General features: G+C 41.4%; 1 protein-coding gene across 20 annotated transcripts in view; it reads left to right on the forward strand.

The window, feature by feature from the left end:
* Positions 1-16459, forward strand: part of CYRIB (CYFIP related Rac1 interactor B) — a 338947-nt gene that overhangs the window by 12948 nt on the left and 309540 nt on the right. For 2 of the 20 annotated variants that reach the window (XM_085604939.1, XM_085604943.1), the window contains exon 1: positions 2501-2596. The exons of 16 other annotated variants lie outside the window; for them this stretch is intronic. The gene's annotated coding sequence lies outside the window, so the exon portion shown is untranslated. Of the gene's footprint in view, positions 1-2385; positions 2597-16459 lie in introns of those variants that run through there. 2 more of the 20 variants (XM_085604946.1, XM_085604941.1) reach the window with 2 other exon arrangements.

The raw sequence follows: 16459 nt of genomic DNA on the forward strand, positions 1-16459 counted from the left end.
CAACTAGACACTGAGAAAATGCCCATGTGTGCAAATTTGCTTAAACTGAAGAATGTGTGTGTGTTCCAGCATTGGCCAACATTAATGAATTGTTGAACACTTTCAAACATGCCACTTTGAATATTTATGAACCTTTTGCAGGTAGTTTTCCCCCTTGAAAATGCTATTAGATTCACCCCGGTCTAAAGTTCGAATATATCCATTTTCACTGTAGAAATGGCGATGAAACTCCTTAATTATTGGTGGGCGTATAAGGAAAAGTGTTTCTGCAGAGGGGGGAAACGCGGTTTCTTCCTTGGGGAAAAGTTAGCATGTGAAATACACTTATGTACATTCTCGCATTTGTAAATGTACACTTCTTAAATTTCTGAATGTGCTAATTTGACTGCTCCTTAGAACATACAACCAGCTCTGCGTCCTCTCTTTTTAAAAACGTCGCGTAAAGAACGTTAACACGCTCTCCCAATGCCATTTGCCCTAAACCAAAATGGCCTCCTAATCCCGCAAGAACACCTCGTGTGACCTCACTTGCGTCACTGTTATCGCTTGGGATTCCGCTTTAGCAGTGAAGCCTCACTGCCGGAGCTCCAGCTCTATGGCAACTGACGAGGCCCCATGCTCGCGCGAGTGCAGACTTGTGCCAACAACTGTTTCACCTTTAACAGTAAGCGCAAAGCTCGCTTTCTTGGTCGCGCTACCGTGCCACCGCTTAACTATTTAATCTGTTAATACACGCCCATGCCTCAAACTAAAACCCCACTTACTGAAACTTAAATTACATATATACCTACCGAATCACTTATGTAAATTAGAAGTGGCATCTCGCCTAATCAACACCTTTTATCACTCCGCTTGTACAAACCCTTGCTTATTCAACATATCTATCGTATATAATCATACAGCAATTCTCACATATCCATTATCATTTATCCATTCAGCAAACATACTAAACAAAAGGTACTTATCTCAGTAAGAGAAGCATTTAAAAGAGGAAGAGTGTTCTATGTTGGGCTTACTTATGGACTATGACGTTCTGAGTCTAGATTGTTACGTGTAGTGTTCTTTAAAGGTGATGCAGTGAAATGGCACTAAAAGTTATAATGCATAATGGTAGCCTCCAGTCTTGAAATTAAATTATTTTCAAATTTCAAGAAACTAGGACCTTTACTCGTAATGTATGAGTTATTGGAAATTAATTTCCAACTTATTTTGTTAATCAGGTTGTATATGTTTACACACCCAGATACCAGAGTCAATGCACCTTTGCTTCCTTCTCCTTGTAGAGCAGCTGTTGGGGTGATTTTCATTTTTTAGGTCTGATATTACCCCAAACCTTCCAAATTTACTAAAAGTATATATGTAATGTATCGACTTATAGGGGCTTTCTGCCCTTTCATCTGTTGGTCTGTTTCTGTTAACATTTTGTTTTGCCTACTACCGCATACAGCTTGGGGCTGTGAGTCAGCCTAGTTCTGCCATTTGAAGATTTTACTATGACTGATTTGCATTTTTCTCATTCACAAGGAGCACTTTGCGCAAAAAGTACTCCCCTTCAGAGTTAGTCTACTATGCAAAGCATGCTTTTAGCCATTGTTTATATTTGGTCATATCAGCGAATCCCTGATATTCCACCAACAAAATAAAGAAATAAAAAAAACAGGCTACAAAACAAACTTTGAAAAAGACAAAAAATTGACAGCCAACGCCAGTCCTATTGGCTTCGCCAGGGCTTGTTGTAAAATGTTGCTGTATAATGTTTTACCTCACTTCTTTGCAAACTGCGCTATGACACACAGCACTGCATTGTCTGAGCTTTTGAAGAACTGTTGGCCACCGGTCACACCTGCTTAAATACGAACACACTGTTGACTCATGCAGCATCATTTCATTTTAGTATAATCGTCCATTACCTCGTTTTTTATATGATCTTTTCCAGGTGGTGAATTTAATTCTCGTGTTGGTGTGACGTGCATTCTGTTTCTGTAGATTCAGATCCCCGTCGTGTGCTTAACTGCATGCTTGGTAATGATGGCGGAAAAACGAACACCCTGGAAGTCACTGTTGACAGTTATGATTTTTAAATGAATTGTGATTAACGCGAGGCAGCAGAACATACATTAATGCATTCTTTTTATTATTAACAACATAGCCTGCCCCAGTGCTTTCGATTTTTTGCTCGATTTCAGTTCATACTTTATTTGTTGAAAGGCAGTGAAAAGTTAGAATATTAAAGCATTTAGAGTTGTTTTTACTTTTAATACAGGCTACGACTATAACCACGTGCAACCATCGCAGTTTGATGAAACGTGTTCTATTTTCCAGTCACGCGCATGGCATACTGTTCACCCAGAGCTGCAGCTCCTAGCGTTTGTGGCAGTTCTTGGCACATCAACTTCATTTTTGCGAGACTCGTACCAGAGCGAGTTCCTCTTGGGCAGGAAGCTCGTGTCTTGATTGCCTGACCCAAGCTTCCTGTGTAGCAGTTTCAAGTCTCAACACCACTCAAAGATTCAGCTTTCAGAGTGAAGTACAAGCTTCGAGACAGTGCTCATTCATTAACAGCATATCACCGAAGAAAACTAACAAGCAGGGCATGGTTAGTCTTTCTCTTTGTTTCTATCTGTAGTTGTCAACTGTTAAATTATGGGCGTTTGTGTGGTGCTTATTTTGCCATATTTTTGGTCTTGGGCGTTTTTCGGCGCTCTGGTGACTTTACATAGGGCCCTTTATTACCATAGCAGACCGTAGTCTCATTCTGCTGAAGATATTGTATGGATTTCATGTTCTGGTTACATTCTTTGGTTGGAAGTCTTTTTCATCGAGCTGTGTGTATGTGATGTTTGTATCGCCTGTGTTGGCAGGGTGGACTCTCGTTTTATTTTGCCTGGTTTCTGAATCTACTTGTTAGAGATGCCTCTTGGGCTGTCTAAACCTTTGCAGTTAGTTTCTAAAAGACTTTCTCTCGCTACATTTTTGTGGAGAATGTGTTGAAAGTTCCTAATACTAGCCCAATGGAGCAGACACAGCCCATTGTTGCTACCCGGTTGGCATGAAAACAGTCTTTAAAAAAATAAATAAAAAAATTATTCCTAAGTATTTCGGCTGACCTGAAGACCTGGTTAACATGATCATGTGCTGTAGCCTCAGTGAAAGTATTGATTTCAAAAGACTCCTTTTTATTTCCTCCCTTTTTGATCCAATCGCTTGTCTAGAGTACAGAGTACATAACTGAAGTAGTCTGTGAGTTTGTAGAGTACTGATGTCTCTATTTCACTCCATTATGTTAATGGGGATGTCCAAAATTAATTTCCTGTGAAGAGTGCCTGACTTTGAAGTTTGTTTGGGTGGAAATCATAAACGTTATTGTGAAACTTAAATGTGCTCTTTGTTGCATTTCCGACTCTTCAGTGTTTTAAGTAATAGATTATAAGTTTGACATGGCAGCAGGAAAGATAGTTGTTATTCAGTTGTTTCGAAAGTAGAAAGGGGTAATATATAGTGCCTTTATAATAAAAACCATTATAACCTGTTTTATATGTTTAGGCTCCTACAGATGTTGCTCATTTATATTGATATAAGTGATTACCCGCTTATAGTGATATGTTATTACCCAATTCAGTGGTAATAATTATATTGACTTCACAAGGATGAAAGGTTAGGCTTAACTTTCTGGGGTTCAAACCTATGATTTAGGTAGTGTTTCCTGGGTGTTCTTTTGTTCTATTAGTGAGTTTTGTGTTGTGTTAGCATGTCCCGCTTGTAGTTTGCTATATTTTTTATCTGAGTTTTGATTGCATGCTTCTTGTATGCAATGAAGAGGTGTCCATAGGAAGTGATGCGACTCGTTTGGCAGTAATTTGAGGCACAATTGTCTATATGTTACTGATTTTATTGCCCTGAAGTTTTTTTTAACCAGATTGAGTTTGGAGCTCAATTTTGGTGGTGGAATTCAGTTTAATTTTTTCCTCTGCTCTATTATCTATCATGTGTTAACATTTTCCTTTTAAGGTTTTTGCTAGAGGATGTCTTGGGGAATATTCTTCAGAAGAACTGTACCAGATTACTGCCCAGTTTAATTCATTCATTAGCTTTCGAGGGCATGATGTTATTCCTTTTAATAGTGGAGAGAACTGCTTGGGTTGGTTTGTAGATTGATGTTCCCAGTGCAGTTCTGTTGGTTGGGCACATTGATTTCAGTCCTTTGTATTGCCACCTGAATAATTGATTCTGTGTCTGTCGGAAGAGTTACTACAAACATACAAGTTTTTTTGTGTGGAGTTGTTGAAGGCCTCTTCTAAAGTACCCGTGTTGTCCCTTTTTGTTTTTTTGGACCATGTTTGCTCCTTGTTTTGGATCTCCTAGGCAGTAGTCTCTTCCTAGGTTTTCCTTCTTTGCTTTTAGATGACTACCAGTAATATTTTAATTTATTTCTTTCAAAGGCTGAAGGAAGGCAAATATGTGGTGTTGTAGGAACAGCAACAGGCTACTTCATAGATATGAGGTTGAATATCAAAGGGAAAATGCCACTGTCCAGTTTAGCCTGCTTCAAAATGTCAGCAAAACCTGCTGTTTCTAGTCTAGTTTATACCTCAAGTTGACTTTTGATTGGATGATTTTTACTGTCTCTCTGTTGTCTGTTCTTGACTTGTTGGCTTTTTTCCATATACATGCATTCATCTGGCAAAAGAGCATTTTAGTTTTACATTGTTGAAAGAATTGTATCCCTCGACTGCTTGCTTGAGGTGATTATTTTATTGTTTGATACAGGAACTTTATAGTAGTGCATGTTTTCTTGCTCCCCATGTTTTGGCCTACCCAGTGTGCTCTTCATCCTCCCCATCTGATACTCACCCCCTTCATTTCATTTTCCCCCATTCTGTTCCCTGTTTCAAATTTTTTTCCCCAAGAGTCCTGCCGGTGCTAAGTGCTGTTGGGTCACTCACTTTCTTTTTAGCACTTCGTGTGAACCCGTTTTTTGCTTTTTGCAGCTCTGACATGACTGTCAATCACGTTAGAATGGTAAATATAAATAAAAAAAAACCCAATTGTTAAGATTCCTTATGACCGATGCCTCTTGGGCTGTAGTTAGTTTCTGGGAAGATCTTCTATTGCTTTCATCTTTGTGGAAAATGTGTTGAAAGTTCTTAGAATAGCGCAGTGGGGTCACAGATGCATGCATGTACAGCGACAGCAGTCTTGAAATGGCATTTCTTCATTACAAATTCCATTAGCGTTGGCTGCCTTGTGTGCACATGTGTATTGATGCATGCATTGACATACTAATGTTTGTTTATGTACCTTTAATATTCTATTACTTAATGTGTCTATTACTTAATGTGTCAAGTTGTTACTTTTTAGGTCTCGATAGCGTAAGGCTGCGCGCATGCGCAGTCTCGCTGGCGAGATTTAATGAGATGTGGGTATTTTCTGTAAGGGGCATTAAGCCCCGCCCCTCTTTTCCATTGGCTGGCGTCACCGTTTATGCTAAACGGTGGCCAGCCATTGGAAAAAAGGTGTCGGTGACGTATTTGCTTGCCTTTCTGAGCCGTCCCATTTGGACGGCCTGGCCTGCTTTGCGTTCGTCGCAAAAGGTTTCTTATCTTTATGGGGCCTAACACATGGCCCCATAAAGACTAGAAACATTTTGGCAGGCGAGAAAGCCGAGTAAATACGTCACCCCCTCCCTTTTCAGGGAGGAGGGTGAGTGTGTGACGTGTGCAGCGTTCACTGGAAATGTACCTCCTCTTCTCCGTAACAATGCCGGAGGAATGCTCTCGATGCGCAGGCATGATGTGGTAAATTCTCCTCCAAAAATCTGCTACTTGTGGCTTGTATTTTCGGAAGATGGCTGTGTGGCATGTTATGTGCGCAGCAAAACATCGAAAACGTATATTGTTACCCGCCAGGCTGTTTGAAACCAGCCCCCTGCTTACAAATAGGCTGGCGTCTCGTAGGTACAGATTTAGGTGCCATTCCTTCGGAGCGGCTTGCATAAACTCGCATTCATTTGGGGTTGAATTTATTTGCTGGAATCCTCAAAGTACGCGTGTACTTTCACCGCAACAGAAAGGACGTGTCTCGAGTAGATCTCAAATTATTTTCAGAGGAGACCATGGTGACATATGGTAAACACACCGTGACGTGCAATGGAAGGTTTTGCACAGTTTGTGGCTAGGTATGCGGCAGCCGAGTTGCCATATTTTAGTGCTTGGAGACTTGTTGATTCGGGCAATGGCGCAAGCTTGTTAACGTGCTTGTTGTTTGTTCCGCCTCCTCGCCAAGGAGAGGCGAGGTTCGCAAACAACATTTTAAAAATACTTTATGCTTAAAATGCATAAAATTTTGAAAGAAACTCGTTTGCTGAGCCGTGCCTTTATATTGTAATACGCCGCTCGACAAACTCTGTTGGGCATTCTGCAAGCCCCGCCTCATAACTGCAACCTGAAGGGCTCTGCCAATATCAGCGCCGCACAGGAAACGGCACTCGCAAAACGGTCGAGATAAGGTATTTATTTATTTTTCAAGCATATTTTTTTCTCCACCCGACTTCAGTGCCTGCTCCTAATATGTTTCCCTCACGCACCCTTTTCCCTCCCACAGCTACTCTTCTCCCACTCAGCTCACAGCCTCATTGTAATACATTTTACTATGCCTCAGGCTGTAAGCGCACTGTCACACACTCTGGAGTTATTGAGTCACTGTGCCAGTAAGTTCCCACATTGCACCCCTATCTACTCTTCGGTTCATCCACAGACACCCCTAAACACCACCCACAGGGTTTGTTGCTCCTAAAGCCACTTGCTTTCTCTGACCACTCTTTCCAAGTCAGACCTGAGCAATCAATCCATCCTACGCTGTGTTCTCAGAACCAAACGCAGTGAGGACATAGCGAGCCAGGCTCTTCTTAGAGCCCTAATCAACAAGCATTTGCATTGCAATAGGGCTCGCTTTCGCAATAATTTAAGCTATTAGCATTGTAAATGACTATGCCTTTTATTTGTGTTTTAAAAACCAAAACATAAATAAAAGGCATTGTCATTTACAATGCCAATAACTCAAACTCACGTAAATGCGAGACCTATTGCATTGCAAATGCTTGTTTACTCATGTACTGGAATCTGTGCCAGTGTACGTGTAGCCCTCTCCTTTTCTGTACTCCGGTTATCATTCTTAATCCTGACTGACTGGCAAAAGGATAAATATATCAGACAAGGTTTGTACTGCTAGCTATGTGGTCATGTCATGTGTGTGTGCGCCTGACTTTATAGCCAATAGCACATATTGTAAACACTTACAATATTATTATTATTAAAAGGCTCTTCTATAGCGCATGGCTACTCGGGAGCATCCCCAGCGCTTAAGACTAACCAAGCAGAGAGAGGGATTGGGAATCTAGAGCTATTTTTAACTAGTTGTTTGGAAACAGAAGAGTTTTAACTTTCGAAAGACAGGGAGGTTAGGCTCTTGGCGGAGAGGTGGGGGAAGAGCATTCCACAGCCCAGCCGCGTTGTGCGAGAACAGGCGACCTCCTGTGCGGGATCTGCTGATCCAATAGAAACAGAAGTGTCACAGCATGCAAAGTGCTGCTATCTGAAGGTTCAATCAAGCTTGGCTGGAGGTATCTTGCATGATTGGGGTCACTTGACTGCAAGCTATGTTGAACTTTGGTAAAATAGCATTCGCTTATGGAAAGAGCAACACCCTGAGCAACCAGTTGATTGTTTACTTGCTTGTTCAGTAGCTACTAACACGGTCTAGCCTAATTCTTGTATGCTTCCTCATTCCAGATTTATTGATACTGCTTTCCTAAGACACTGTCCCATAATATCAGTAATGAAATTAAACTGTGATATAACTAGGAATCTACTTATGTTACTTCAGGTTGCAAGAAAATACTCAACAATATCTTTGAAAAATGTTTTTTAACTAGATATTTTAAATGTACACGTTTGCATTCCAAACATTTTAAACACATTATTGTAATTAAGTTGTAACAATGCCGTACGCCTATTCAACTTTTCAAGCAGCTACGGAAGACCACAGTACTCTGAAACTACATTCATACAGATTTGTTAGAGACATTTTTGTTAAACAACGTTTATTAAATTTTTAAAACAGGTCGTGCAAGAGGCAGTACACAGCTCATGCGCCTACAACCTTATAGGCCGGCAGCGAACAGTTTACACACATCAGAGAGCAATTTCAGAGTCAGGGAAGCCCGAGGATCCTAGTGATACCCCGGTAGTAGGCCTATGAGCAGGCAGTCCCCGGCAAAGGTTCCACTTTAAAGGGAATAAGCCCTGCTCCAGCCCTCTGTCTGACAGATACGTTTGGGATATTACAACATCTGTCAGGCGAGATCCACCTAATTGAACTTCACCCAGCTCGCCTTTAAGGGCCAATGACCCTACAATCTAAAGATCTCAGTGGCCACAGTTGTTAAACATTCCCCTGAGGCGCATATATTTACCATCTATCATGCCTTCTATAACACCCCATTCATAGCCTGCAGCAAGTAGGGCATGAGAGGACTGGCAGCCGCTAGATGCTGTGTGGTATAGGCTCGCCGGCATCCAACAGTACCTTCGTGGGCATTACGTAGTTCCACAACCAGCATGCCGGTCATGGCACAGTAACAACAAATTAGGAACCACTCCGTCTTCTTCGCGCTGTGTTCGTGCTAAAACCATTCGCCACTACACCTGCATCAGAAAGCTAGGTAGGAGGCGACCAACCAACAAACAGGGGGGTTAGAGACATTTTTAATGTGCTAGGTTCATTAAACAGAGGTTCTGAGAGTGAAGAGTCACCTTCTTGCTTTCAGCCTTGCTGTTACTTACTGTTTAAGCTGCAGTATTCATCTAATCGAATTGGGGAGGCACTCCAACTTTTTCTTTAATGTTCCCGTTCCTACTCATTTCTGTGCTTGGGGCGGACTCCGGTTGATACGTCTCCCCCCGATAACTCATTTTTTACCACCATTTAAAGCGTTTGCTCTCATAAATTGCCCCATTTTTCTACTGTCATCCCAGATTTCCCCAAATATACAAATTTCCTGATCACTCCCACCTCTGCTGTCAATTAACCACCTTTCTTGTCCAGTCCTTGTTCAGTGGGATTCTTCCAGACTTTGGTTCTTGGCTATCTATCTTCTGTCCAGTAGAATATGCACACAGAGCACATAGGTGTTTTCCATTACTTGGTTTGTGTGTGACTTCTAGTATATAGATCAGCCATATTTTCCCAGTGAATATTTGGCTCCCTTTCTAGTCCATGCACCTAATGCCAAAGCCCTGCAATGATCCAACAGTTTCAAACCATTTGATCAAAACCTGCACTGAGTGTCAGGTATTCGGTCCGAGATATCAGATTTAGCCGTGTACAGTAGGTACTATATCATTAGTTTCAGATAGTTGCAGCTGAATGAACTTGAACAAATTGTTTCAGTGTACTAGTCTCTGTATGCAAATGTTTGCCCATATATCATCAGTGATGTAAATATCCATAGACCCTTTTAAGCTGTACTTGTCTGATTCACAAGGCATGAGTGCCTAAATTCCCTAAAAACACCTGGAAGCTGTTATTACTTAATTATTTTATTGCGTGAAACAGACCCAGAAGCAGAGCAAGAAAATTGTACAGGTTAAAGCTAGCTTACCATTGGCTATTACATTGTGTACACAGGGAAGGGGCATAGACCTTGCTAGAAAACAAACCTTGGCTTGAAATCTACAGTGCAGCATCTGAGAGATATTGACATTGATCCCAAAGTTAAAAGCTCCGATTCAATATTACTAAAGTAACTGTAATTTGTCGTTTATCTGGTATGTGCCATATATCCGTAGATGACATTTCTCCTTCGATCATTGCACTATTCTGCAGTAATGTAGGAAATAGCCTAAGGGTTTCTCAAAATCCCCGGACTTTTGTGTAAACTTTTTTACCCTGTTCTCTTAAAAAGTGTCATCCATCCACGCTGTTACTTACATTTCCCAGTACTTATTGTAGATCACTTTGGTTGTCTTCCTGAATCTGTACCCCACTCGTAAAGGAACCAGTGAGTTCACTGGAAGTCGAATTCTTATGTGCTTTTTTCCATGTTTGCTGTATGAGACTCTACCATGTAGGTAACATTATCCTTGCTTTTCTAATACTTCAGATGCAGATGAGTTCTTCATGTTCCATAGAGTTAACACTTTTCCGTTGTATCGCCCTGTACCAGCCAGTGATGGATATTGCTGTGGTGATGTACAGTTTTAGCTTCAGCACTCTGAGACACCCCTTCATTCCCCCAACTCCTTTCATGCAACATAATCACAGATTTCACTGCAGTTGAGCACTTTAAAAACATTTTTTTTTTTTTATTTTGATCCAGATATACATGGGTGCCAATCTAGATTCTAGAAAAACATCAGCCAAAAGCAACATCGGTATATTTAGAAAGAATTTCAGGAGATGTGAGGGTGCCGTTTTCGTTCAACCTAACTTTGAGAGAGGGAGGTCAAGCCAGAACTTCAATGACCTCTGCGGCATTTATCAGGACCTATTTGACGTTGCAGATAAAAATGTGATATCCCTAGCAACTGGCTGTGAAAGTTGGTACCTAACACTGATTTCTGTTTCATGGTTTTGGATTGTAGGGACATTCAAGAGTTCTGGGGGGCAGTGGTCTGACTGCTTTGGTAACTAATGTACTACTATGGGATTGTCCGCCAGTGAAGTGATAAGTAGGAATCATCCAAAGATAAGATTGTGGAAAAGGTCCTTAATATAATCCTCCCCATATATGGCCACCAGTCGTTCTGATGATTGTGATGCACTGACGGTGAAACAATTTATTAATCAACCCACTGACAGTCCAGTTTTGTGGGAAGCAATTCCTTTGAGAGAAGCCATCTGTCTTTTATGACTTCTTGGACCTAAAATTTATGTAACCACCCTGATTACCACATTTACCCTAGTCCATCTCAAGTGATAAAGGTCCATGTTCATGTTGACCAGCAATCGGAACAGGTTATTTCAGCTGATTGACTTGAAGTTCTTCTCTTCATCAGAGAAAACACCTCAATTTCATTGTGTGGCCTCTCCGTTTATTCCCGCATATAGAGGAGCTGTAAGATTGATTGTTTGGTAGATTGATTGGCTTGGTCTTGTGTGTGTGTGCTGGTTGATTGGCTGGATTGGCTCGGGCATGCTGATTAGTAGGCTGGCATAGTTGTGGGAGTTGGGGCTGGCTTACTCTGACAGGTTAATGCTGGCAGCCTAGGCGACTCTGGCCGGCAGGGTGACTGTTGCTGACCTGTGTCGTCGCCTGGCTATAATCTGTCTGTTACCTACAAGCTATCGCTCTATCTTAGTCAGGCTTCGTGGCAATCTATTAATATCCAGTTTGACTGTGGCCTTCAAGCATCCCTAGGTAGTCTAGATTCATTGTCTAACCAAACTACCGGTGGCCATCAAGCACTGAGAATCCTGATTGTATTTCTGTATCATACTGTATGCAGCTGCCTCCAATGTGTCATTGTAGCTTGACTCGTCCAGTTCCCTTATGACTCCTTTCGAGATCCTTCATAACTTTGGCTCCCTTCTCTAAGGTTCCACCTATTTTTTTTTTCTCTCATCCAAATCCTGATCTCTTTCAGATCAGGGAAGTGTGAAAATTTGCTCTTTGATCTAACCTTTGGCTTGACTGAGAACATCCCGCATGTTTTATTCCTAACAATCATTTTCTTTTTTTATACCATCAGATGCCTTTACAAGTTGTTAAACCATCTGTATGTAGTCTGGGAATATTGGTAGGCTGGAATTCCCTTCTGCAGTTCAGGGATTCCATTGCTCAGTGGATACCTGTATCAGGCTATCTGCAATGAAACACCTGCAGGTTTAGATGACCACATTAGAGGAATTGTGTTCAATAAGCCACAATTGGAAGATGGTTTACCTAGCCACAAGGGGAGAAACCCCTTCTAATATGATGCTTCTATAATGGGTTGGTCTTAGGTCATTAGAAGAATGAGCTCACGTTCATGGTTATGTAAGGGAAAGGCAGTGGTCTTTGGGAGCAATATTTTCTTCCAGTGCCCAAAACACCATCTTGATGGAACACCCTTCTCACCCTCACAAGATTTAGGAACTCTGGTGCAGAACTTCCATCAGAAAATCTCCACGACCACTCTCACATAAGAACAAAATCCTATTAAACCACATTGGTTATTGGAGTAAGCGATCAAATGACCTACCTGTCCTATGCATTTCCAGTGATGGTCACCTGCCTACTGGTTGGTATGCGAGTTCTCAATCCCTACGATGTATAACACCAGCCAGATTTCAAACTTAAAATCCTAATCAAATAAGAGGAGACCTTTATTAACACCACAACCTTCGAGTTACTGGGAAAACTCCAGATTGTTCCTCTGACAGTTTGAATAAGATAGTCGTCTCCTATTGATGTGCATGTAGAAGCAATTCCAAGCTTGATAAATCACAGTAACCTAAATGACAATTTGGATCCGTCCAATATTTAAGATTCATCCAATTCTATATGTTTCTTTTGGGATACTAGTGTAAAGTCCTTCAATGATGCACCAAAAATATATTTTTACTTAACATAGTAGTTGTCAATACCGTTAAGTGTTTGAAAGAGTCTCTGGTCTAGTAGGGAGTGGCCTGAGACAGGATAATACACTATATATCTGAGTTCTTCCCAAACCTGAACTGACCCTCTTGCTCACCACTGGGTAGAGTGACTAAGCTCTAGAGTTTAATACTACAGTGTTGATGGAAGAGGCAAAACGCAACATAGCTCATCCTTTGGAGCTGTGTCCTGGTGGTGTTCTGTTGACTTAAGTAATCCTCTCCAGCCCAGGCAGAAAAAGGCAATAAGTATAAGTCCAGTAAAATACTTTTATTGATACTTAACATTTACACGTTAGAATTGGCTGAATATGTGCTACAAAATAATCTCTATTGGGGGGTATAGGGGACAGTGGGTGCGAAGAGATACTGGAACAAGCATTTGCAATGCAATCGGCCTCTCATTACTAAACGTTTCAGTTAATGGCGTTGCATTATTATCAGCAACGCTAATAGCTCAAACTTTTACTAATGCAAGACCTATTGCATTGCAAATGCTTGTTTTATTTCTTTTCAAAATACTTTATTGGTTTCGGTTAAGTGAGGGTGTCCAGATTTACATGTTACATTTACATGTGTGTATAAAGCATGTGGGTAATGCGCATTTATGGACACCATGAGCCCAATCGAGCGTCCACTGGTAGAAGAGAAAGGGACAGGCTAAGTAAGAAGAAAAGAAAAGAAAAAGGTGCTTCAAAGTGACAGTACTAGGTGAATTTAGCAAAGTGTACACAGCAGTTAAATAACACTGCCTTCTATGTTGAAAATAAAAATAATCGCACTGTTCTGGAGGCAAGTTGGTCTTCTCCTGAATTGTTTCTGGGGCAACCAGTTGCTGACCTTGGTGATCTCTCTCCCCCCAAAAATAGCTTTTGCATCCATTTTAACTTAGATTCGGATTGTGGATAGGCTGTGCCAAGGTTAGCTACTGGATAACTACTTCCAGAGACAAATTTGGAAAGTCCATTTATAATAACTTATGTTAGTAGCTGGTGACAGTATTACCCAAAAACTCTATTTTACTCTCAGTTCAGCATGGGTGTATTCGCAGTACCCCCAAAAGAAAATGTAGTCAGCCATACATGAAGCTACAGGAGCATTCCTAGACCTTGCCATGCTTCAATTATGATTATAACTGTTTGTAGTTTATTATATCAGTATCATCAGTCTCATTTTTCAGAACTGGGTTGAAGTCTCCTAGAAAAATTAAGGTGGCGAGTCGAGGACATTGTTGGGAGGCTACACACTCGTAGTTCAATATATCACGCTTCTAATGTTGTATATGAAGTTTCTGGTGTTCTCAATGTCTGCTTTGAGATTGTTAATAGTTAGGCTTGTGATGCAGCCTACGGCCTAGCAGTATTGCTGCCACAGGGGTTTGGTGGCAATCCATGAATCACAGTCCAACAAATGAATGCTAAGAGATCAATGGTGTTTCTATTGAGGTGAGAAATTAAGTGCCCTATCACTGGCCCTTTGTTTTATGTGCTGATTAATGGGGGTCAAGGGAACGTGGGTTGTCTTGTTTGTTTGTATCTGTAATTTGATGGCATTCTTTTGCCTTATGGAGTTCCAGTTTCTGTGGTAACATTCGGCATAAACTTCTTTCTGCCAGTGGCACTCTCAAATGCATCAGTTTGGGCACTGAACTCTAAGGCAGTAAAATAACATTTTCTCTGTTTTTTGGATTTGGAGACCTCCTGCTTTTGTAGGAAAAAAGGAAAACGACAAAGGATAGAGTGGAGAGTGAGAGATGTCACAACTGATGACCCCACGTTCACCCAGTCACCCCCCCCCCCTTCCTCCTCCACCTGCCCTGAATTGACTACGGGTTTGCCATGATAGGACTGTGAAGTTCTCATGGGACGTAGTCCGGGACTTTGGAGCTATGTAGAAGGGAAAAACCACATTATAAGAAAGGGTTGACTGTATTCTAATGTATTATATTGCAGTATATTGAGGATTCTTTCCCGGTCCCAAAGCGCTGTTAAGACCATTGGTTGAGTAGTTCCAGCATCTGAAGTGTAGGGATGAGAATGTTTTTCCTTGAAGTGTCATGTATGGGTACTATATGTGAGGGTGCTACAGAATGGTTTGGAGTATGAGCACTGCGTTGAAAAAAGAAAGGCATTTGAAGATGGGTACACAATGCTGCATATGCTGGGGAAAATGGGTTCTTATTTTTGGAAAGCAGCCTTCAATCTGGTCCTCTGCCTGGTGTCTGGACTTATTAGGGCCATTACCGGATCCTAAGGTGTTCGTTTAGAACCTCTGCAATGGTTTGACGCTGGAATTTAGTTTGATAATCAGATCACTAGTCTAGTGGGGAAATGTGTTGGAATTTTGGAGACCTTGAAAAAAATTGTGTAGACTGGACTATTGCTATGTACTCTATTTGTGAGTCTCACAATCTAGATCGAGGAGACTGCAGAGGGTGCAAAATGTGTCCGACTGCTGCTTAATCTCCCTAGGCGGTCAGCTTCGGACCCAGCTCTTGCCAGATTGCATTGGCTGCCTATGGGGCAGAGCGTGTCCTTTAAAGCTATGTGCTTTTGTCACCGCATTCTGAATGAAAAAGGACCTCACTATCTGCGCCCTCATGTCAAACCTTATGCCTCTGGCAGAAGTCTTAGTTCTGCAGGACCCTCTTTAGCTGTGATATCCATGGTCAAAGAAGTGTGCATGGGAGGTTGCTCCTTTAGCTTGTTAGACGCTAAGCTGTGGAATACCCTGTCTCTTGCTCTCAGTTACATTCTGAACTGGCCTTTCGAAGAAAACTTAAAACCTGGTTATTTAGACAACTTTAACTGACCATTATGTTTTCTTTGACTGTCTGGGGCTTATTCTTGAGAATGAATCGTAGCACTGGAACACTACTGTTTGGAGTAACCAGGCGCTTTGCAATTTACTTAACATAACAAACCGGTCCGGATTGAGACCTTGGGTCCGATTGGGCCCTGGTTTTGGAAAGAGCGAGACTTCTGAATATTTAGTGGTTGATTGTCCTGTTTCTTCTGCAGTGTATTCCCTGACTTTCTAGTCTGTACTGAGTAGCAATTCCTTTCAGTTTTTTGAGAGCAGGAATAATCCGCAATGGGGCCTTTATTGGTCTGAGGTTTGTCCTTAGATTGTATGATCTGTGTTTGGATTGTATGAAGGTTCTTCTCCCCCTGGTTCACCAGGTGTGCAAGGATGATATTCTTGCCACTTGTAACGGGTGCAATGCTTTGAGAGCAGGAATAATGTGATCTCATCTGTTCAGATGTAGGACTTGTCTGGCTGCTACATTCCGGATTCTTTGTAGCTTGGAAAATCTTTTTGAAAGCGAGTCGAATGTAGAAGCCATACGCATAATCTAGCAGTGATATCACTAGGCCTGTATCCTATGTGTGAGAGCTGTAGGTAGAGAAAAATAAATAGGTTTCTAATTACGAGACTGAGTCTCTTGATACTTTTTTGGCTTGGAAAGGGAAATGGGGGTTGTAGTCTGTGACCACCTCAACTGAGCCACTGTTTTTCACCACACTCTCTTGGCTTTGGTTTATTTTCTTGGGCCCAAGAGGATTAAAGGGTATAATTTTGACAGGGTCCACAAGTGAGTAATTCAGTTTTGTGGAGTTAATTTTGAGTAGCTTCTCAAACATGCATTGTTTTGTTCCTCAGTCGGTGGGCATTAGGTGAGTCTTGAAGTCTTGACTGCTGAATGTTATTCTAGGTTCCACACTTGAGATTGAATGTTTTTGTGAGGTTGAGAAAGAGGGCCTACATAAAAGCTGAAAAACAAGGTTGCAGTTGTTGAGCTTTATGGTACATCTACATGATGGAT

The sequence above is a fragment of the Triturus cristatus genome, chromosome 5_1, assembly GCF_964204655.1.
Source record: "Triturus cristatus chromosome 5_1, aTriCri1.1, whole genome shotgun sequence".
Taxonomy (NCBI): Eukaryota; Metazoa; Chordata; class Amphibia; order Caudata; family Salamandridae; genus Triturus; species Triturus cristatus.